At 34.9% G+C, this 25,067-nt stretch overlaps 1 pseudogene; it reads right to left on the bottom strand.

Annotated features, from left to right (window-relative positions):
* Positions 1 to 3,480: 3,480 nt before the first annotated feature.
* Positions 3,481 to 7,678, bottom strand: LOC127561555 (60S ribosomal protein L32-like; annotated as a pseudogene).
* Between the last annotated feature and the right edge of the window lie 17,389 nt (positions 7,679 to 25,067).

The raw sequence follows: 25,067 nt of genomic DNA on the forward strand, positions 1-25,067 counted from the left end.
CACAGTATAGTAATATTACATTGGATTCAATATGCATGATTTATTTAAACATTTTTTAGTTGATGGCGATCTATTATTTTTAATTCTTTGTTGTTTTCAAAAAGCTTATGTAAACATCTTGTGGAATATAGGGAATTTATTTTTATCATTATCATGTCATTTTATCATTATCATTTTTATCCTTCCTCCTTGAAGAATGATCTCCTAGTTCTTCTCATTTCACTTAGCATCAGTTCATATAAGCCTCTCCAGGCCTTTCTGAAATCATGCTGTTGGTCATTTCTTAAAGAATAATAACATTCCATAACATTCATATACCATAATTTATTCAGCCATCCTCTAATTTATGGGCATCCATTCATATCCAGTTTCTTGCCAAACAAAAAAGGTTGCAACAAACATTTTTGCACATATGGGTCTTTTTCCCTCCTTTAATATCTCCTTGGGATATAAGCCCAATAGAAACACTGCTAGATCAAAGCGTATTCACAGTTTGATAACTTTTTTAGCATAATTTCAAAATGCTCTTCAGAATGGCTGGATCACTTCACAACTCCACCAACAATGCATCAGTGTCCCAGTTTTCCCACATCCCCTCCAACATTCATCATTATCTTTTTCTATTATCTTAGCCAATCTGAGAAGTGTGTAGTGGTATCTCAGAGTTGTCTTAATTTGCATTTCTCTGATCAATAGTGATTTAAAGCACTTTTTCATATAACTAGAAATAATTTCAGTTTCTTCATCTGAAAATTGTCTGTTCATATCTTTTGGTCAAATATATTTTTATCATTGATAATTGTATCAGTGGTTCATATATCATGGATTTCAGACTTTTGTCAGCGATATTTGAGATTAAGATTATTTTCCCCCAGACTGCTGTTTCCTTTCTTTTCCTGATGGTCTTAATTTTGTTTGTGCCAAAGTTTTTCATTTTCATGTAATCAGAATTATCTATTTTAGTTTTTGAAATTGCTTTTTATCACTATTTGGTTAAGAATTTACCCCTAGCCATAGATATGAAAGTTACATGATCTTGTTCTCTTTTAAATTTTTTAGTGTATGATCTTTAGTGTTCAAATCACTTATCCACTTTGAGTTGACTATGGGATGTGTTCTAAACCTAATTTCTATGAGACTGCTTTCAAGTTTTCCCATTCAGTCTTGTTATTCCCAAAGAGCTATAAAACTTTGATCCTTTGATCCAGCAAGACCACTGCTAGATCTACATCCCATAGACATCCCCCAAAAGGGAAAAGGATCAATTCATACAAAAATATTTATACTAGCTTTTTGTTGGCTAAAAATTAGAAATCAAAGGGATATGTATCAATTGAGGAATGGCTAAACAAGTTATGGTATATAATTGTGAGGGAATGTAACAAGTGACAAGAAGATGATTTCAAGAAAAACTGGAAAGACTCATGTGAAGAGAATAGAATCAGAAGAACATTGTACACAGTAATAGCAATATTGTTTGATGAATTGTCAATGACAGCTATTCTCTATAATACGATGGTCTAAAACAATTTCAAAAGACTAATGCTAAAGCATACTATCTGCTTCTAGAGAAAGAATTGACATTGATTGAATATAAATTGAAATATTCTATTTTTCACTTTCATTTTTTCTTTTATTTAAGTCTTCTTGTAAAAAAAAATAACTAATGTAGCTATGTTACACACTACTCTACATGTATTATCTATATCTAATTCATTAATCTTGGGGAAGGAAGAAGGGGGAAAAATGAGTGAGAGATGGAATTTGGAATTCAAAATTTTAAATAAAAATGATAAATAAAAAATAGGTTCTTTTCTAGGACATTTATGTATTCAGGTTTATTGGGTTATTGAATTCAGCTGTTTCTGATTCTTTCTTGTCTCGTCTGTTTCATTGATTTATTTTTCTATTTTTAACCAGTATTAAATAGTTTTTATCATTAATGCTTTATCATATGGTATGAAGTCTAGAAAGGCTATTCCCTCTTCATTCCTTCTTTTATTCATTGTTTCCCTTGAAATTCTCGATTTTATTCTCCTCCAAAGACATTTTGTTATTATTTTGTCTAGCTATGTAAATCATTTCCTTGATATTTTGGCTGGCATAGCAATAATCTGTCATTTCAGTAGTATGTTCATTTTTGTTATATTGGCATTGTTCAGCCATGAATTTTGAATATCACTCCAGTTATTTAGGTTGTTCTTTACTTCTTTAAGGAACATTTTATAATTGGAAATGGGAATAAGCATTTATATAGACCCTATTATGTTCCAAGCACTTTTTACAAATATATAATCCTTATAAAAACACTCTGAAGTAGATGCTACAGCTGAGGAAATGAACAAATGACTTGTCACACAGTGTCACACAGGAAGTAATTAAGGTTGCATTTGAATTCATTTTTTGATTTCTAGGCCAGCATAATTCTCTAAATTATATCTACATAGATACTGAGTAATTTTTTTAGAAAGACATCCAGAAGTTTTATACATTTTAATAGCTATTTTGAAAAAGACTTCTTTTATTATTATTATTTTGTGTTTTAAATGGAAATACCATTGATTTTTGTATGTTGCTTTTATATCCTTCTACTTATTTGTTCTTAAGAGTGGGTCTTCCTATGTTGCCCAAGCTAGAAGTGCTGGGCCACTCATAAGCCCATTCCACAATTGATTGGCAAGAGAACTTTAACATTCTCTATTTCTAATTTGGGCCAGTTATCCCTCTTCCATACTAATGCTGAACTCAGTGCATACACCTGATCAGCATAGCTCATTGTAACTCAGAACTTTTGAGCATCTGAGATCTGTAAATCTCAACCTCCCAGGAAGTTGAAATTACAGGTATGTGTACTGTGTCCAGCTTATCCAACCATAACCTGCTACTATTTAATGAAACTATTGTTTCAGTTAGGTTTTTTGGTGATTAACTAGAGTTTTTAAATAATGTCAACAGCAAATTGGAATGTTTTTGTCTCTTGTGTTTATGTTTTTACTTTGTTTTATTTATCTAATTTCATTTTTCATTTTAATGGTATGAAAATTATGTAATTGTGTAACTTTCTCCATGTACTATAATTAAATTGAAAAACAGTACTGTGAGTACTCAGAAATTAGGTTAGGTTATAAGATAGTATTATTAGGAATTTTCAGTATAATGAAGATTGGCTGGGAGAATTCCCCCAACAATTTAATGATCATACTGTATGTTAAGAAGACAAAATCAACTCTTGATTGGTTATTTGGAATTCCTGGGAGGATGGACTCATACATTGGCCATTATAAGTGAGTTGATAGACCTTTCCAGTCCTTATTCACTTTTTCTATTCTGCCTTTCTTCTGTATGTAGCACACTTGTGAGTGGGGAGGAACCATGTTTTTCTCTCTCCCTCAAGAATTGTAAATTGTTTCCTTTTTTGGTAGTTTAAGTTTGGTAGTTAAGTTAAGTTTATTCAACACAAATAAAAATGTACAAAGCTTTTTACTCATTTTTATTATTCCTCAGTCTAGCATTTGGATTGGTGATTTTGATGGCTGGCTAAGCTGCTCTCTCCCCAAAGCATTGTGAGCAATTTCAGCATAGTAAGATTTGTTGTACATCCGGAATATTTCTAGCTTTTTGACATTGTGCACCAAAAACTTCCTGAATCCACTTTGTAACATGTGTTTTGTCTCCTTATTGCTTCCTTAACCAATACTGGGCATCAAAATCTGGCCCTTGAATTGTTTTCATACTTTGTTGTCGATGCCTCTTGGTTTATGCCAATTTCTTTTGATCTTGATATATGTGTTTGGATCAGATGAACTTTTTGGTCCTCTTCTTGACGATTTTGGGCTTCATAAGGGATCAGAGGGCTGGGATGATGCTGGTACAAATGAATCATGGAGTTATCAGTGGAATGAGGATGACTTGTAAATGGTTTCCTTGGAGTTGATGCACAAGAGTTACATGAGTTGCCCATAGGTCTCTAATACACCTAGCCTGAAAGTTTCTAAGGATCAACAACCCCAGCCCAAGAGATGATGGCACAGGAGCAGTGCTGGAACATTAAGAGTTCCTGGCACATGACAAATACACTTTCAGACACAGCCAATATGTTGATTTACTTTTCTTGACTATACTTATTTGTTACAAAGGAAGGTTCTAGGAGGTTGGGAATGGATCACTGTGAAGTGACAATGATATAAAAAAAGAAAGAGTTTTTATGAAAGATTTACAAGAAACAAAAAAGGAATCTTGTAAAAGACATGTTTTATTTTCAGAACAAATTCTGAAAATCTGGTCCGGTAGAGAGAGATAATGGAATTAGTAGGAAAAAAAAAAGGACATCACTTGTGTGATCCCTACAATTGAAGATTTGTAAAGAGTTATTAAAGCTATCAGATAGGAGAACAGAAAACCTACACTTTGATCCTCATTCTTCTAGTGAGTTATTCAAATATTACAAGTCTGATGAGGAGCATCCAAAAAATGTGAGTACCTTTTAAGAGTTATCTAAGTCATAAGGTCTCATTAAGAATCTAGGAGACAGTTTATAAGAATCTATAGGAGAAAAGAATTCACTAGACTTAGCATACTGTGTCCCCAAGGACAATCCCATTTTAATATTCCTTTCAAGGGAAGTTTATACCTTATTATGAATGTGATTTTTTTTCTAATGTCTAGTGCTTAATGCTTTTACCTCAGTGCCTTATATAGAATAGGTATATGCTAATTAAGTTTATTTTAGTTTAGTTATAACTTACATACTTCTTAACATTTGAATTATAATGTCCCATATTTGGGTTCAAAAAATCAACTACATAAGTATGGAATGGAGAGATATAATTTGAAATCTATTCACATGAAAAAAATACTTGAAGGTTTTAGTATACTGTGTATTTAATGTGAGCCAGTAATGTGATATAACAGTGCATACATGATGGCTGTTTTCAGATATATGAAGCATCATTACATAGACTCTTTATAAGAGAGATTAGATTTTTCCTGCTTGGCCAAGAAGATAAAATTAGGAACCATGAGTCAAAGTTAAAGGAGTTAGATTTTAGCTGTTATTGTGAAAACTTTTTCTTATATTTAATTCTGCAAAAATGGAATGGGCTTCTTGATGAATGGTGAATTCCCTCTTACCAGAGATTTTTGAATAGAAGTTAAATGGTGATTTGTTGACAGGTGACATTGGTGAGGGAATCCCAGCCTCAAGTGAGGATTGGGTTCAGTGGTTCTTTCCATTTCTAAGAATCCACAATTCTATGATTTATCTTTCAAGAATCATTTTACTTTCTACAACCATTGTTTTCCTATTGTACAAGATGAATATAGTGTTTGTAAAGTGGGAATATATCTCATAATAGTTCCAAAATTGCACCTAATTCTGCATGTCACTCTTTTAGTAATAGTAGTCAAAACATTCAAGCGATTAGTTTTTTTTAAAAAAAAAATGGAATGATTTTTGATAGCATTTTGAATGACATTTATAGAATCAGTCTTTGATTATAAACTCAATGGAAATAAGTAAGAACATAGAAAATCCAAAATTTCTAAAATTATTTACCTTTGGAATGACTATGTATTTGCATTTATATTTCAGTGTGCTAGAATTCACTTTCAACAAATAGTGGTTTAACTAAAGCAAAGCTTCTTCAACTGTGTGTTGCAACCCCATATGGGATCACATAACTGAAAGTGGGTATTGTGAAAATATGAGTTATTATTAGTAAATATTTGATTTGTTTACTTATTTTATATACTTGTATACCTGGGGCTTGTAAAAATTAATTAGGTAAAAAGGGGTAACAAGTGAAAAAAGTTTAAGTAGCCCTGATCTATAGTATACTGAGGTGATAAGCATGATGTAGTAGGAAAATCACTGGATTGGAAATTAGAAGATGTGAGTTTGAATTCTACCTCAACCATTTATTACTTGTATGATTTAGAGCAAGACATAGAGCCCATCTGTTTCCTTGTCTATAAGATCAAGTAATTGACCAGAAAAACTTCAAATATTCTTTTAGCTCCAAATCTGTGTCCTTGAATCTCATAGGTCCTTACAGCTCTAAATTTCTTATCCTATGAAGATTAAATTCTGTAGTAACTAGAATTTACAGCTTCTGCTTATTCATTATCACCTTACCCCAATTCTGACTCCTCCTTTTACTTTACTCCAGACTAGGACCATTCTAATGCACAGTTAGCCTTCATTTTCAGTCATTATTAAGAATTTTAAACTTCCAAAGTTTTTTTTTTTTTCCCCATATACAAAATCTATTGAAGAAATTGAAACATTAACAAAACTGTACCTAAGCAGATCAGGTACCACTTGCCAATAGTGAGTTCCTGAGATGTCAATCAAGTAGAAACTTGATAAAAAATGTAAAGGTCCTAAGTAATTTCAATATTAGGCAATCTGTTTGGAATAATGGATCATATTCACCGGATTCAGTAGAAAATTGTTGACTGACTTATTAGAGAAGGAGGAAGGATAATTGTTGATAAGAATTATATCTTTATGACTTTCATGTTGAATATTAAATCAATTTCATGAGTACAGATGCACTTTATTTTACAGCATAACTGTGATCATTAAAAGCAGATTTATACATCAAGACTTAATGTAGATGCATTAGGGGAGCTTGATATTTAAAGAAAATCTCTTGATAAATCCTTTTATGACATGAAATCTTGGGATGCAAAGAATGTTAATAGTTTTAAGAAAGGGTATATATATATATTGGGGAATACCTATATTAATTGTCATATTTTTTCTTACAAAAACAGTTGGAGCAATTGTCAGAGCACAGCTTGGGGAACTTGAAAGATTTAAATTCTGTCTTCTTTCTGTTGCTATGGGCAAGTTGTTTGATTTGAACAGAATCTTGCACTGAACAGAGATTGCATCCCACTCATTTATAATTTTGCTGTGTGGAAGCTAGAAATTGAGAGTAAAAAAATGAAAGAGGTCACTGGGGTTCACATTTAATTTTCTGTGTGGGATGAAGCTGATAATTGGAGAGGTAAAACGTGACCTAGTCAAAGACAGATCTTGCTTCATGCTTTGAAATGGATTCTGGTAACTTTGACTTTAAATTTTCATAAGCATGTAGAATGATGACTGTCATAATGAAAAAAAATAATGTTCAACCCTGTACATAGCTTTTAAAAAAGTGAATTTTTCATAACAATCCTATGAAGTAGGCATTTTAAATATTATATGTGAATGAGAAAGAAGTGATTCTCTTCTTTCCAGGATTAACCGTGTGTTTATATTCTGGACCCTCACCCCTTCTCTTGACAGTTTATCCCTTCAATCATTTCTTTTACTCAGCATCCTACCTAGTGATTCCTTTCTATGTACTTGTGAACAAACTTAGGTTTCCAACAGGCCTTTTAAAACCAAAAACAGAGTCTCTCAAGCTCGCATTCTATATAATTGCCACATTCCAAGAGTCCTTTGCATAAAGCTTCCAATCCCACCTCTTTATTGAAACTACTTTTTCAGAGTCACTAATGACTTCTTATCTGCTATATCTTATGTCCTATTACTGAGATTTCTTTATCTCTCTTTAAAGCTTTTGACAGTATTGACCACACCCTCTTACCTTAGTTTCTGTGACTTTGCTCTCTCTCTTGGTTCTGCTTCTGCTTGTCTGTTTCTTTTTTGTCTCCCATGCTGGGTCATCAGCCATCTCTACAAACACTAATACTTCTAAAATTGTTCCCATACTTTCTTGTTTATGCTCTTTCTCTATGGTCTTTACCTTGGAGATCTCATATGATCTTTATCTGTTCAATTACCATTTCTTTACATATGATTTTCAAATCTATATACTCAGTTATAACCCCTTGCCAGAAGTCAATTGATTTCTGGACATCTTTTATGTAGATATCTTATTTAGAACCACCTCAAACTCCATGTCTTTAAAACAGAGCTCATATTTGTCTTCCCTATTCCAAATCTAATTCTTCTCCAAAATTTCCTATTTTAGTCTGTCTCCTTTTTCCCATTTACAGATACATCTTAGATTAGGTTCTCATCATTTCTTTCCTGAATTATAAAATAATCGTCTAATTGGTTTTCTGGTTTCTACTTTCTTTTGTCTTCAATCAGTCCTACATAACCCAAATTCAAATAGATCTATGATTTTATGGACATGACTACTCTCTCCAATTATGTCTGTTAATCTTGTGCTACTTTTATCCAAGTTCTTTCATCAACCTACCATAAATGATTCACTTAATACAAGAATGACTTCCTAATATTCTCCTAGAATTGTATGGATTCCACCATGGCATGTTAACTAACTGTTCATCAGATTTCTCTAACATTTATTATGTGACCAGTGCATCCCCCCCCCCCAATACATTTTATTAATATCCTCTTCACTGTTTGTCCTGCATGATTCTTGATTTGTAATGTGTACTTGCTCATGTTCACCATGAAACATTATTGTTTGTTTGATTCTCAATTTCTTATAGGAAAAGAGATTTTTTTCCTAGAAGCACTAGGGAGGCACTGAAGATTTTTGGTCTGATAGTTATATTATCAGATCTGTCCCTTAGGAAAATGATTTTGGCAGCTATATATGGAAGTCTCAAGCCTTAGTGGATCAAATACAAACTCCTCTGGTTGGTATTTAAGGTGTTCCACAATCTGATTCTTATCTACCTTTTCAGTATTATTTAATATTTTTTACTCACACATTATGTTCCAGTTAAATTAAACTACTAATTACTCGTCAGTGTTCTAATCCATTCTTCATTCATTTCCGGATGTCACATGTAAATTTCTACTAATTATAAAAATCTCCTCTGTTTAGAATATACTTGGTCTCTGTCTAAGAATCCACATTTCTTTCAGTTCAACTCCAGTGCTATTTCCTCTAATAAATTAAACCCCATCCCTTCCCATAATGTATTCTTCATCCTCAAATTACCTTGTATTTACTTGTTTTGTTTTTGTCTTTGTGTCTCCAGTGTCTAGTGACACATCGTACATATGTATCCATGGGTCAAAGGCATGAGCCTTTCCACATACAGTTTTGGGGAGATCCCTCTCAAAGTTTCTCTAGCTTTTAGCTGGCTGAGGGAAACCCTGGAAGTATCCATACCTAGCTCATTTTGCTCAAAAGAGCCCTTTGCTCCTAGCAAGTAGTTGGGCTAATCAGACATTAAATGGAGAACTTTTTTTATTCACATAGCAAAAACATAGAAAGGATTTACATCCAAGTCCATGGACAATCAAGAAACTCTCTTATCTTCCCCAAGGAGAAAGAACTCAGGGATTCTCCACTCTATATCCACTCCTCTTCCCTATCCATGCTGCACACATGAATTAGAGTAACCAGCAAATAGAGAGGTCTGGCTCATTGTTGCTGTTCAGTAATTTTTCAGTTGTGTCCAATTCTCTGGGACCCCAGTTGGGATTTTCTTGGCAAAAATACTAAAGTGGTTGGCCGTTTCCTTCCCTAGCTTATTTTACAGATGTTGAAACTGAGGGCAACAGAGTGAAGTGACTTGCCCGAGATTACACAGCTAGTGTTTGAGGCCAGATTTTCATTCAGGATGGAGTCTTCCTAACTCTAGACCCAACATCCAATAAAAGATGGCTCCTCATAAGATAGCATCACAATAAGTAGTGACCTGTTTGTTTGTTTTTTCTTCAGTTTCTCATTTTCTATCCTTTGCCAAGTAGTTCTTCATTGAGGCTCCTTCCTTTTTCTTGCTGTGGTTCTATCTTTTGTGGGGGCATGTTCCAGCTCTGGGCAGGAGTGCAGCCCATGGGTATGTACAGAGTATGCTCTACCTCTGCTATCATCTTCACCTGGCTCTAGTTCCTTGGTGCATGTGACAGAGCCCAGTATTCCCTCTTAGACTAGGAAGCAGCCTTGGGAATCTCCTATTAGTAAGGTAAGAGATACTTGACCTAAATTTTTACTTTATCTAATAGGGGCTTAATAAATATCTGTTGTATGCCTGTGAAATCTGGACAGCATATCAGGACCATGTCAGGAAAGTCAATTGCTTCCATTTGAATTGTCTTAGGAAGATTCTGAAGATCACCTGGCAGGAGAAGATACCAGACTCCGAGGTCCTTTCTCAAGCTAAACTGTCAAGCATTCTAACTCTATTGCAGAGAAGTTAAATAACTGGCCAGGAGTCACACATGTATAAATATATGAGAAAGAATTTGAATTCAGGTTTTCCTCACTCCAAATCCAGGGTTCTATCTTCTATATACACCACAGAACTGCTATTATTAGGATTAATGTTTTTTTTTTTGTTGTTGTTGTTGTTGTTGTTGTTGTTTTTGTTTAATCACAAACTCACCATAAGTAGGAATTATTTCTTGGTATTTGTATCCCCAAAATTTAGTACTATGCCTGGCACATAGTCCTCTTCAAGAATAAAGGACAACAATCACCAGCCAAATGTTTGTTGGATTAAAACAATGGGATTGGAAGTCTAAAAGATGAAAACAATTTACTAAAGATTATAAAGATTATACCATTAATATGTGGCTCTCAATACCAATACTCTGACTCTACATTTAGTGTTCTTTATAGCACAGTGTATTGCATCACAACATTAAAAATATAGCTTGAAGATTTAATAAAAAGCATACATCTTTAAAAGAGACATAATAGCTGAACAAAGAGAATAGCTTGAACAGAGAGCATACCTCTGGGATTGGTGGATGAGAAAGACAGAAAGAGAGGAAAAGAAAAGAGTAGGAGGGGAAAAAAAAAACCCTTAGTCCTTCACTTGATCAATTTATAATCTATTATTGTGATAAGCTTTATATATAATATGCTTTAAAATGCAATTAATGAGTCACAGCTATTAGCACAAGGAAGGCGAGGGGCCTGGGTATAAGTTCTATATCTTTTATCCAATTGGGTAATTTATACCAACTGCAGATGTAGGGAAAAAAAATTGGGTTACTGAGTCACAGTTACTATCCGTGTGTGAAAAAGGTCTCAGAAATTGAATGATGCCCAGGGGTTCCCTCTGGTGTTCATTGTTGCATTGGCAGGTGGAACGAATACACATAATCTGATCCTCACTCTTAATTTTGCTGCCCTACTAAGAAATTCTGGTCTACAACTGAATTATAATGGATTTTCCTTTGAGAAACACTAGATCAAAATTTCTCGGGGGGGTTTTGTTTGTTTTTCTCTTGTGTCTACAGATGGTTTTAAAGCCTAATTCTGTCATTAGATCTATTAGCAGCTATTGCTGCTGCCTCCCTACAACCTCAATTCACTTGCCTTGTACCCTTGATTTGATTAACAGATATTGGCAGATATTGGTTTTCCCCAAAACTAATCAACCAATCAGTCAAAAAGCATTTATTAAACCCCTGCTGTCATCAAAACACTATGCTAGGAATACAAAGGCAAATAAAAACTATTACCTAATGCTTCAACTATGATGTTTATTGACACGTTATTTAGTATGTATAATTTTTTGAGTCAAATAATAATTATAACATTGCAAGGTGACAGAATTCATAAGAGTAGTGATTATCTATATGAAGACATCTATTACATGTAGACATGTAATATATATAAAATGTATATAATATGCATGTAAAAATATAATATATATAAGTAATAGTTATATTCATATAGATATCTATCTTTATATATAGGATACATATCTACATATGTGTATGTATGTATATATACACACACTCATGCATATTTATCTATCTGCAATTAATGCCTATTAATCATAAGCACATTAGTTAATAACATAATGGTCTATTTATTTCACTGTTATTACAAAATGCTGTAGCATTTCAAAGGGAGGATAGTTTTGCTCAGACTTCTCTTTGCCTCTTCCCCCAAAAGGAATATTAAATATGAATGATAATTAAATAATAAAAACTAGTACATTTCATTGTGCCAGTTCTACAATCCTAGTTTGATGTAAAAGTGACCCATAAAAAAGACAAACACTCTTATTTGTGTCTTTAACATAGAAATCATTAGGTTGAGAATGGAAATGATTGAACAAAGTGGAGATGTCTAGCCCATATAACAGAGACACAATGGCTGTCTTCAAATATTTTAGAGGTTATCTTATAGAGGAAGAATTACACTTGTACTGTTCCACCCCAGAAAGTTAAACTATAAACAATCAATGGAAGTTGCTGAAGAAAAAGTTTGGGCTTGATATAAAACAAACAAACAAAAAACCCACTTCTGGACAGTTATATTGGTTGAAAAATGAAAAATACCCTCTACCACATAATTGACAGTTGGCCACCTGCCATTTTCTTGATTAATAATTGATAATTAGGCTACATACATTACTTCATTGAAGCTGCATTATAATCCTATGAGTTATATATTATAGGTTTTATTATCTACAATCTATAGAATAAGAAATTGAAGATCAGGAACTTCTTGGTAAACTAAGAAGTTGAGTGAGTTGTCTAAAATCATAGTTATTTGATGTCTATATCAAGATCCAAATTCAGGCTTTCCCGACTACAATTTCAGCACCCTATTGTGATAGAAATTTTAAAAAAGGGTAAATTGATGAATGTTTGTTCAAATATGGGTTGGGCTATGATAGTTTTCCAATTTTTAAGATTCTGCAATTCTCTAATTACTAGAAAAATAAGCTATGCTAGTTGCTTGATGGATTCTATCTGTGACACATATTTATATATTTAAAGTTAGTCCTTGAACTTTTCCTTAGAATTATAAATCTGATAGTGTGAAAAATAGATAGCTCCATCAATATTAGAGTATCTGTTGCCTTGCCTTCTGTTGCTACTGCTAGAGAATATCACTACCTTGAAATAAACCTCATTTGCTATCATTTTGATAAATGAATGAGTATGATACTTTGTTTTTCTTCAGCTATAGCTTCTGTGTCCTCAAGCAGAGAATCAATTCTGACCTTAACATCTTGCCTGGTGTGATATCTTCAAATGATGACTGAAGAATGTGTCAAGAAGTTGAAAATTTTCATTTTGTATAGTTTTTCACTGAGTATTATTCTTGAAATAGGTGAAAAAATAAAATTACTTTAAAAGATGATATTCAGATGAACACACCATAAATAAAAATTGACATAATTTTGATGTAACAGGCTTAAATCTATTCTCTAAGCCTGACTTTTCAGCTCTATGTTTTGGGTTTCTATAAAGATATGATCAGAATGAAACAATGAAATAAAATTATTTTCATTTGTATTCCTTGTCCTTTTCAGGTTTATGAATTTTCTGTCATCTCTTGGAGCTAAATCAAATGCAAACACATGCTTAACTAGAATGATAAAACAAAAATTATTTCACTAGACTCCAGGATGTATTTGAGAAACCTGCTTCAAATCAGTCCAAATATAGCCTATCCTGAGACTGCAATGATCAAGGAAATATAAAATTCCTGATATTCATTTCTTAGGAAAATCATGTATAGAAACATATAGATTCCTATCACCATCTGTTTTAAGTCTCATAAAAATATTAGGGAAATATTTTACTAAGATACTAATGAAATCATTATTAGAATTGTGTGGGAGGAACACATGGAAGGTGATTAACAAAGAATCTAGATTCAGGTCCTGGTTCCACTAATTACTGTGTGACCTTGGGTGGCTTATTTAACCTCTCAGCCACAGTTTCTTTATTTGAAAAATGGAACAATAACATTCTTACCACCTATTGTGAAAATGAGGTAACAATGCATAAAATGCATTTTGTAAGCATAAAGCATTACATCAATATAAGTTATCACCATTAGCTAAGTATAGAAAGACTGACAGGAAGATTGGCCAATAGCTCATTATTTTTTTTGACCCTGGTGACCTCAAATACTCAAATGGATCTGTGAGTTCTATCTGGGTGATCCACTAACAGTGCAGATCCATACATAACCACTTGTGCCTACATATCTTATATATTCTTATTCAAATCATCTCAGAACTTTGTCAGAAGAAGTTTATTCAGGATGCTGGAATCCTTTATTCTCTCTTGACATCATAAAGATATTAGTGACACACTCTAGCTGTTTACCATCATCCCTCAACTAGTGATCAGCTTATATTCTCTGTATGGTGATCTGAAACAGATAAACATATAATAACCTGTATTTTGTGGCTGCCTTTCATTTTTACTGTGATGATAGCAAAGTGGTTGAAAAAGGAATGGTAAATGGTAACAACACCAATTTAGGCCACCTAAAAATATTAACTTAGAATTTGGTACTCTTCATATGTGATCATCTTCCATAGACCAGTGAGATGATATACCATGAGAAATAAATCATACCAATATTGACTTTGTGATAAATGAAAGCTAAAGACATGAAAAACGTAATTAGATGGCCTCCAATGCATGGAGAAAATCCAATGTGCATATATAAAGGGAGATTGAATTCTCTGGGAGCATTATTATTTATTATTATCTATTGATTATTATTCAATGACATTTATTTAATGATATGACTATTTAGTAATATAATGAATTTACTACATTTCAGTCATACCATAGCAACTCTGAGAGAAAAGCTAATCTATGTTTTTAGATTACAGTATTATCTATGAATCAAAAACTTTTAGATTTTTAAGCTGGAATTAAGTAAAGAAGGTATTTTTAAAGGCATAGGGTAAAGGAAAAAGAAACTATATGCTTAATTTATCTTTTAAAAATTTGTTACATGCAAAGTTTGCTTGCCTCATTTAACAAATTTTTTAATGTTAAATAGTAACATCAAGCAGGTTATATCTGAATTTTTATATATGGTATAACTATATTTTCTTATTCTTCAGTAAAAGTGACATTGGCCTCCTAGCTATTCCTCAAAATAAAGGCAGTGCCCCATGACTGGAATGTTTTCTCTTATCCCCACCTCTTGTCTTCCCTGGATTCCTTTGATTCCCAGCTAAAATCTTACCTTCTATTAAAAAAAAAATATATATATATATATCTTTTAAATTCTAGTTCTTTCCCTTTGTTGATCATTTCCTATTTATTCTATATGTAGCTTGTTTGTACATTATTATTTGTAGTTGTCTCCCCTTTGACTGTAAGTAATGTGAGGGAAGGTTCTATCTTTTGCCTTTTTTTATATTCCCCAAACGTAGCACATAATAGGTACTTTTTAAATGCATATTGTCTGTTGGACTGACAACTACAAGGCAATGTGACTTGTGATTGTGAGATAACAGATTGATTGTGATAAATATTTCTGTGCTTGATTTCCTTAACTTGCCAATATGTTGCTATCCCAAAACAGATCTCCCCATCTTCAAGAAAAAAATGGCTCCCAATATCAGAAAAAAAGAAAGTTATGAATAATGTAAGAAGTTTGATGCTCAGAAGTCACAAATTCTTGTTGATCACTCAGCTTTTATCTCCCACCAGTTACTATTACTTTGACTTTATTTTTTATCTTTCTTTTGGGTCTGAGTAAGAGAGTTTGCCTCCAACCCCACACAACAGTTTTGGAAGATTTTTTGCAGAAATAATGGATTTATGTATCCTGGAGAGCTCTAGACCTAGAATTAAATCCTTAGATGACTCTGATACCTTGAGAAAGAGGATCTTTCAATTATTGTTTGGGTTTCTGGAAGTTGGGGAGAAGAGAAGACTGATGCTCAGAAGAATTGATAAGTCAAGATTTTATTTATAAATTTATATTTATAGTATTGATTTAAATCTGGAAGGGATCTTATAGATCATAAAGTTCAACTCCCTCATTTTCTATATGAGGAACTGTGGATAAGAAATAAGTAACTTTTCCCAAGTCTCCCAAGTGTTAGAGATGAGATTTGTATCTAAGTCTTCCAAACTTCATGTGTAGCACTCTAATGTCATGTTAAGTAGAGAGAATCACAAAATGTTATACTGATACTTAAAACTATTATTATTTGTAGGACCTCAGTCAAAATTCATTTTCATCTGTATTTTTGGCTATTAGTGTAAGTGCAGTTTATAAAAATGAGTATTTTGCATGTAAATATGTCTTTGTTGGAATACTCACTTGTCTCTAAAATCCGTGAAGAACATACCCTTTCCACTTGCACCTTAGCAGCCTTCACAGTTTCTCTCTTCATAACCTTGTTGTTTCTTTCAGGCTAACACTTTCTTGATATTGTGATGATTAGAGCTTGCATTTATATAGAGTGTCTTAAAAGTCTAAGGGCAATTTTAAGCTTAAATAGACTTACATTATAGTTTTAAGCTACTTAAATTAAAGTTTTAAGCTTAAAATATAATTTTAAAATCTTAAATTTAAGTTTTAAACTTAGATCTGCTCTAAGACTTTTGAAATTCCCTGCATAGTGCTTTATGGTTACAAAATCCTTTTATACAATAAGCTATGAAATGGGTAGTACTAGCAATATCCCCATTTCATACAACTGGAGACAGAAGATCACAGAGATTGTGACTTGCCAAGGATTATATTGCTAGTACATAGTGAAGTCAGGATTCAAGTTCATTTTTTAAAAAAATTCAATTTCAGTACTGTTTTAATTATTGCTATTCATTTCTAATAATTGTAATTCATATTTCCATAATGCTTTAAGATCTGTAAAATATCTTTCTCCAAACCATCCTGTAAAAGAGGGAACATAAATATCACACATGAGGGAATTGAATCATAGAGAGTTAAATTATTTTCCCAAGACCAAATAGAAATGATAGACCCTATAGTTGAAACCAAGTCTTCTGATTTCAAATCCATTATCACTACAGAATACTGGCTTTGATGAGCATCGATATTGCAGAAACCACTTGTTATTGTGAAGATTCTATCCTCCTGCTAAAACTCTTTGGCTATAAGCCGGATTCTTTTATTGGTAGTTAGGAATCTCTTCTAGAGATATCAGTCTATGGGGCAAGCCCCATAAGAGAAACTGACACATTATCATAATTTTATTAGGAACATAATGAAACAAAAACCAGTGTGATCACACAGCGTATTAAAGAGCAGTCAATAGAGATTTGGAGAGACCAAGGGGTCTAGTTTCTCATCATCTCACTTCTTGATTGTTGCAAGATCCTGCTTGTTGGTCTCAGATCTTTCCCCACTTCAGTTCATTCCCCACAGAGCTATCAAATTGATTTTTGTCTAAAGTACCAATCATGTATCATCCATTCCTACTCCACTGCTTTCATTCAACAAATTTCATTGGTTCACTATTACCACCAGATCTGTTTGGTTCCTAAAAATTCTTTATAACATACCCCTCCCATCTCTCTCTAATCTTCTTATTCTTTACTCCTCTTTACATGTTCTGTGATGCAGTGACATTGGCCTCCTTGCTGTACTTCGTAAAAAACATTCCATATTTTGACTGTCACCTCCCCAAGTTATTTTCCAAGATTGGAGCTCTTCTTTTCAGCCCCTATTCATGTGTTGTCTTCCTCCATTAGACTGTGAGCTCTTGAGGATAGCGATTATTCTAGGCCTTTCTTTGTATTCCCATCAGTTAGCAAAGTGCCTAGCACATAGTAGGTGTTCAATAAATGTTGACTGATTCTGACTTTGGCTCTCTGTTCTGGATTCTGAGTGTTTTTGCTGGCCATTGCTAATGTCTAGAACTTTCTCCTTCCTCATCTCTGCTAGTTTCTTTGATTTTAAGTCTGCATGAAACCGTTCCTTGTCTTCCTTAATTTCAGCGCTTTCCTCTCAGAGAACCTCCACAGCTGTGGATCATAACATCTGAAGGAGTTACAGGGCAGCCTTTACTGACACAGGTGTTGCGGACTGGGAATGAGATAAACTGGAGGCAGAGGGAAGAGGAGAGAGGTCAGAGAACACCAACTGCCTCTCAGTCTCCTTGTATCATCCTCTCACAAGAGGAGATCCATTCTGGATTGGACCTCCAGCAGCAACTGTCAGGTGGCTCCCTTGTATTCCAAAACTTTCCCTCTTAGACAACTTCATTTTATCCTGTAGATGTATAGTATATATTTTGTACAAAGTTGTTGAAATGTTGTCTCCCAAAATAGATTGTGAGTCCTTTGAAAGCAAGAACTATCTTTTGCCTTTATTTACTTATTTATTTATCTATTCATTCATTCATTCGTTTGTTTGTTTGTTTATTTTTGTATAGCCAGTGTTTAGCACAGTTTCTGGTATATAATAGGTGCTTAATTTTTGCTAGTTGACTGACCTACTAGGTTTGCCTTAGACAGTAGGTGTGACCTTGGAAAAAGACAACTTTTGGAAAATGAAGAGGTGGATGAAATGAACTCTGAAATTCCTTCTTCTGACTCTAAAATATTATGTTTGTTCTGTGAAATTTCCTTCTATACACAAACTTCAATTAAAGTCAAGAGGAGCTCTGTGTAGCTGGAGAAATCTAGACCAATGTTTTTTAATAAGTTAAAATAATCTTATGGAGCAATAAGTGTTATTGTTTTGAAACCAAATTGCATCTTATCTCTGGGCACATATAAAATAGCTAGGATGTTGCACTTGCACATAAAAAGTAGTGCATGAGTGTAGCCTGTTGGCCATTAGGGAAATTGCAAGACATTCATTTTTACAGATTCAGTGAATTTTCAAGTTAGGAGGGATTTTGGAGGTCATTTCATTCAAGTCTTTCATTGTACAAATGAGGAAACAGCAGTCAGAGTAATTAAAAATGTTCTGCCAAAGGTCACAAAGTGTGTCAATGGCAGAATCAAATCCAGAACCTTAAATTCTTTACTGTGCTCTTCTTTATCATATTGCCTTGTAAATTCAGTCACATTCAGACTTGGTAGGCTAATGCCATGGGATTTAACTTATATTATCAAATATTCATACTTTGCACACATTTTCTTATTTTGAACAACTGAATCAACTACAGAGAAGCAGTAGCATGATATTCAAAGTCAAGAAGAACTAGTTTTAAGTCCTGTGCAACTTTCTAAGTCCTATAGAATTAGAGGATTTCTTGGTGGGACAATTGAATCTCATCTACCCCAGAATCCCATATCATTCACTAGGCCAGATTTATCAAACACAGCTTATTGGCAAAACTTTCTAGGACAGTGAAAGTATATTAAAATGTAATTGGGAAATATTTAACAAAAAAAGACTTTGACTCTCTGTTCTGGATTCTGAGTGTTTTTGCTAGCCATTGCAAAAAGATAATAAAACAATGTCAATTTGTTTTCTAAGATAATATACAGTTAACTGGGACCCAGTATTATTTGAGGTTAACAACACCACTCTAGATTATAGCATCTACCCTAAGGTGGAATGCTGTAAAGTCTGAGTTAGTTCCCTGGAGGCCTCAGCATCAGCCAGAGTCAGGATAAGTAAAAGTTCTTGGTCTTTAGGGGGAGAAGTGAAGGAGACAAATTGCCAGGAGTTTTACCAAAGATCTCATCACGATTCTGGAGTCCAAAATCTCCACACCTTTCTCCTCCTCATCCTGTGGCCAAGTGAGCTCCGGCTTGTCTCACCCCACCCTCTAATCCTTGCTTACGGTTATCTCAAACATTGAGCCTGCACTGAAGAGTGAGAAGGGCCATTTTTCCAAACATTAGAGTCATTGTTGAATAGGTAATTAGCCTTAAGTGCTCGGTGGTCTGATTCAAGCACACCTTTTAAGCGTTTCAGAGCTTTATGTCTCCCACTTTCTTTTGTTTTAGAACACAGATGGTCACACATCCCTGACTTCTCAGGTAGGGAGGTGAAAAACACCAAAGGGAAGAAAGGAGTCAAGCCAGATATTACTAGCGGGTTTCTGGGCTGAAGCCTCTTATTAGAAACAGGTATGCACAAACCCATCAGCATGGGAGGTATTACACAAGCACATAGCAATAATGCACAGGCTATTAGTGATGTCTCCCCATAGCCAGTGCAGGCTCAATGTGGTGTAACAAACATGAAATGTGCATGCAAATAGTGATATAACAAACAATATGAATCAACATGGTGTTGTAAGAGATTGCCAGAAGTCCTAGAAGGAGAGTATGTAAATAACAATCACACATATGAATTCTTCAGCAGCCAAGAGATAGCCCAAAACCAACCTATTGTCCATTGCTTCACGTGTCAGGGAATCCAATGATCCCTGCAAGTTTTTGAAGTCCTGCAACAGTCTTTTTATATGTTAGGGAATCCAATGATCCCTGTAGATTTTGATGTCTTGCAACAATCTTATCATGTCTCAGAGAATCCAATGATTCCTGAGGATTTTGAAGTCAAACAATTTTTGATGTCCATGAGTCAAACACCATAACTGCCAGGCTCTTTCAATGGTGAGCACAATCAGCAACGAAGCCATGCGATGTTTCTTGGGTCTTCTCCTTCGTTTCAAGGTTCTGCTCTGTCTCTCTCTGATGGACAAGGTGAATACAGCTCGTTGGCACCCATCTGATTCCTTCTCCACCTGTAGAGATACAAGCAAACCCTCTCCCCCAAGTAATTAACCTATCTGGTTCCTTCCATTCACCACTTTCTGGGTCTCTCCACATCACCTGGCGATTATCTAAAGATAGTGGAGCTGCTCGCACTGGACACTGCCCTTCCTGTGGGTTATAAAACCTGTCTGCCGGAGCCAGTGCATCTTTGTCAAAAATCAAGAAGTTAATAGTATAAAGGGCTAGATTTAGAAGTTCTTTAGGGTTACCTGTGGCTCCCCCTTTCTTTTGTTTTTGGAGGAATGTCTTGAAGTCTCTGTTTCTCCTCTCTACTATTGCCTGTCCTTAAGGATTAAAGGGTATGCTAGTGGTGTGTAAAATCTTATGCTGTGCACAAAAGTGTGCAAAATGTTTAGAATTATATGCAGGTCCATTATCTGTTTTTATTGCTTGTGGCACACTCATAATTGCAAATGTTTGTATAAGGAAATCAGTGACCAATCGGGCTGTCTCTTTTGCTGATGGTATTGCAAAAGTGAAGCCTGAGAAAGGGTCTACTACAACATGGATAAAAAACAGACAACCAAAAGATTTATAATGGGTCACATCAATTTGCCTAATTTCAATGGGTCTCAAATCATGAGGGTTCTTCCCTAGAGGCAGTGTAGGAGTGTGGAAAGGAAGGCAAGATATACAGGCTTTTACTATCCTCCTAGCTTCCTCTCTTGTTATTCCAAATTGTAAACATAAAATAAGAGCAGCCTGATGATATTTAGAATGAGATTCTTGGGCTGCCTGAAATAAAGGAGTATTGCCCAACATGGTTAGAAGGCTATCTGCCTTTGAATTTCCATCAAAAATAGGACCTAGAAGTCCACTATGAGAGTGGACATGCAAGATATAAATCTTACCTGGATGCTTTCTCACTTGCTCTTGAAGTTCCTTAAAGAGCTGATATATATTGTAAGCTACAAATTTTATTTGGGCTGTGGCAATTCTTTGTACTACACCTACTGAATATGCCGAATCAGATATTATATTTATATTTCCTGGATAATAAGAGCTAGAATGATTGCACACAATTCATTCTGCTAAATGTAGACCGAAAAGGAGTTCTGACTACTCTCTTAATAGTTAAGTCACTAGAGTATACAGTACAAATATTATGTTTGGATGCATCTGTAAAGATAGTTGGAACTTTAAGAGGAACTTTAGAAACCTTTTCTTCAAGAATCCATTGCCAATTATGTAATAGTTGGGTTATCTTTAATGGAGACCCGTGTGTAAAATTTGGAGCCATGGCCAATAAAATTTGCCACTCTGGGATGGTTTCACAGAATACATTAATTTGTGCATTAGTATAAAAGGTATATATCTTGTCAGGTCCTATCCCAGATAATTGTACTGCTTGCTTAATAGCCTTTAATACAATTCTAGCCACAAGCATTATGTATGGAGTAAGGCTTTTTTCTGGTTGTGCTGGGAGGTTCACCCACTCTATCACACTGTCTCCTTGATGAAGATCTGCTGTAAATGCCTCTTTTGTAGCAAAATCTGATGTTTCCGAGGGTTTTTGAGTGACTCTTTCAACCACATTGGATACATGCAATGTTCTTCTCTAAAATATAATATTCTCTGGGAACAGGTTTCTTTGGGAACTTCTGGAGGTAGCTTTAGTTTCAGTTCAAAATAATAATCACCTTAAATGCAGCTGTCTCCATCCAAGTCTTGTCCTTCCTTGGGGCTTGGCTAGTTTTCTGGAGGCTTTCTGGATCTTGGTTTCAGTGTTCTCCACAGGACAGCCTGCCACCACTTCTCTGTCTTCCTTCGTTCTGCCTAACTGAATCCTGGCTTCTCAGTCTCCCAGTGTGCATTCTGGTTGAGCCTCCTAGCTTATATATGCTCTCTTAAAGGTGTGAACCTTTAAGTTAATAACTTAACTTAATAATAAGTTACTAAGTACCTCTAGAGAACTGTTTTTTTTTTTTTTTTGAAAATTTAATTTTATTTAATAATAACTTTGTATTGACAGAATCCATGCCAGGATAATTTTTACACAGCATTATCCCTTGCAATCACTTATGTTTCGTTTTTTTCCCTCCCTCCCTCTCCCCCCCCCCCCCCCCGCCAAGATGGCAAGCAGTCCTATATATGTTAAATATGTTGCAGTATATCCTAGATACAATACATATTTGCAGAACCGAACAGTTCTCCCGCTGCACAGGGAGAATTGGATTCAGAAGGTAAAAATAACTTAGGAAGAAAATCAAAAATCAAATAGTTCACATTCATTTCCCAGTGTTCCTTCTTTGGGTGTAGCTGTTTCTGTCCATCATTTATCCAATGAAACTCAGTTAAGTCTCTTTGTCAGAGAAAACCACTTCCATCAGAATACATCCTCATACAATATCGTTGTCGAAGTGTATAATGATCTCCTGGTTCTGCTCATCTCACTTAGCATCAGTCCGTGTAGGTCCTCTAGAGAACTGTTAATTACCCTGCTAAACAACCATTGTCTCTATCAATTCCACTGACTTAGCACTTTGTAAGGATTCTAACAGATAAAGCCAGTTCAACTTCTCTCAAGGCCTTTTGAGCTTCTTTTGTAAGCTGTCATGGTGAGTTTAAAGCACTGTCTCCCCTTAAAATGTCATATAATGGTTGCAACCAATAAGTAGTCAAGCCTAAGACTGGACATATCCATAGGATATTTCCTATCAGTTTCTGAAAGTCATTTAAGGTGTTTAGCTTCTCTGTTTTTAAGGAAAGTTTTTGTATTGTAAATACCTTAAGGTATACTTCATATCCCAATTATTGAAAAGGAGCAGGTCTTTGAAATTTTTCTGGTGCTATATTTAATTTGTAGTTCTTTAGTGTTTCTATAGTTTTTTGTAGATATGCTTCTAACATTTATTCCTCAGGTGCACATCCCAATATAACATCCATGTAATGTAATAACATTACTTTTGGAAATGCTTTTCTTACTGGAGTAAGAGCAGCAGCAACATACATTTGACACATAGTAGGGCTGTTTTCCATTCCCTGTGGTAAAACTGTCCATTCATATCTTTTATAAGGCTCAGCTAAGTTAACACTGGGCACTGAAAAGGCAAATCTTTTCATATCTTCCTTGTCTAGAGAGATAGAATAGAAACAATCCTTACTGTCTATAACCCAAAGAGCCTATTCTCTAGGCAAATAAGTAGGAGATGGAAGTCCAGGCTGAAGAGTTCCCATAGTTTCCATATGTTCAGTTACTTTTCTTAAATCAGTCAACATCCTCCATTTTCCAGATTTCTTTCTCACAACAAATACTGGGGAATTCCAAGGACTTAGAGAAGATTGTAAGTGTCCTTGGTCAAGTTGCTCCTGTACTGTATCTAAAAAGGCCTGAATTTTATTGCTAGCTAAGGGCCACTGTTCTATCCACACTGGTGTATCAGTTTTCCATTGAATAGGGACAGGTGCGAGTATTGGCAGGCCTTCAACAGCAGCCCTGCCTAAAAAACCAAAGTACTCATTTTTAACCCTAATTGTTGTAAAATGTCTCTTCCCCACAGATTGATGGAGATTTTTTCAACTATAAAAGGAGTAAAAACTCCTGTTTCACCTTCAAAAGTGCCTCTCAAAGGGGTAGCACTAACTTCAGCTGCTATTGATCCTCCTAAGCCAGACATTAGTTATCTGCCTTAATCTTTGGCCAGTGACTGGGCCAGTTGGCACCTCTAATGACTGTATGATCTGCACCTGTGTCTACCAATCCTTCTAATGGTAGGCTATTTATATAGATAGTGAGCATAGGTTGGTCAGCTGTCACAGCTGTTGTCTAGTATTTGGATTTTGTTGCTTGGAGTCAGAATCTGGGCATTTATCAACAGATTGCCTATTAGGAGTCTGTATCAGTAAACCTGATGCTACTACTTCTCCTGGGTGATAAGTCACACATTGCCTACCTGTATTAATGACTGGGATATTATCTATACATTCTCTAGTTTCCCACATCAGTGTATGGATGGACACTGTTTTGTAAGTACTCTCAGGAGGTGAAATGATCAAGCCTACTGTGCCCAGAGGCAAAGGATCCATAGGCTGGAGAGGAACAGATTTCACTTCTTCAGGGGGTAGTCCCTCAGTAGTCCCAAATGCATATTCTCCCCAGTTGTAATCCCTTTCTCCTATCAGATGGCTTCCTGGCTAATTGGTATTGAACTTCTAGGCACTCTCTGGATGCACCATTGACTGCCATCATGCCCCCAGTATTTTTTGTCTTGGGCCCTGGGGCTGGGCCCTCATCCTATTTCCCTGAATCAGTCTACATTCTGATGCCCAGTGGAAGCCTCTGTTGCATTTAGTACATGGGGTTTTGGGTCTTGTTCTCCCACCCGGTTTTCTCACTCTGTCTCTATGCCAACATTGAGCTTTCAGATGCCCTACTTTACCACACTGAAAGCATTGACACGTATCTCTAGAAGTCCCTTGCCAGAAGGGACCCTGTCTTCCCATGTTGGGATCTTGGGAAGTCTGCATCATAGCCTGGCTATAAAGGGTATTTGTGCCCACTGTGGCACAGTGTCTTATGATCTCCTCTAAGGGAGCATCCTTGCATAGTCCTAGTATAATTCTTCTACAAATCTCATTAGCATTTTCTTTAGCAATTTGCCTTATCTTAATTTCTATTGCTGCATTTTCACCAATAGTTCATATGATAGCTGTCTGCAAATGTCCCACAAAATCAGCAAAAGGT

This window comes from Antechinus flavipes, chromosome 4 (assembly GCF_016432865.1).
Source record: "Antechinus flavipes isolate AdamAnt ecotype Samford, QLD, Australia chromosome 4, AdamAnt_v2, whole genome shotgun sequence".
In the NCBI taxonomy this organism is placed as follows: Eukaryota; Metazoa; Chordata; class Mammalia; order Dasyuromorphia; family Dasyuridae; genus Antechinus; species Antechinus flavipes.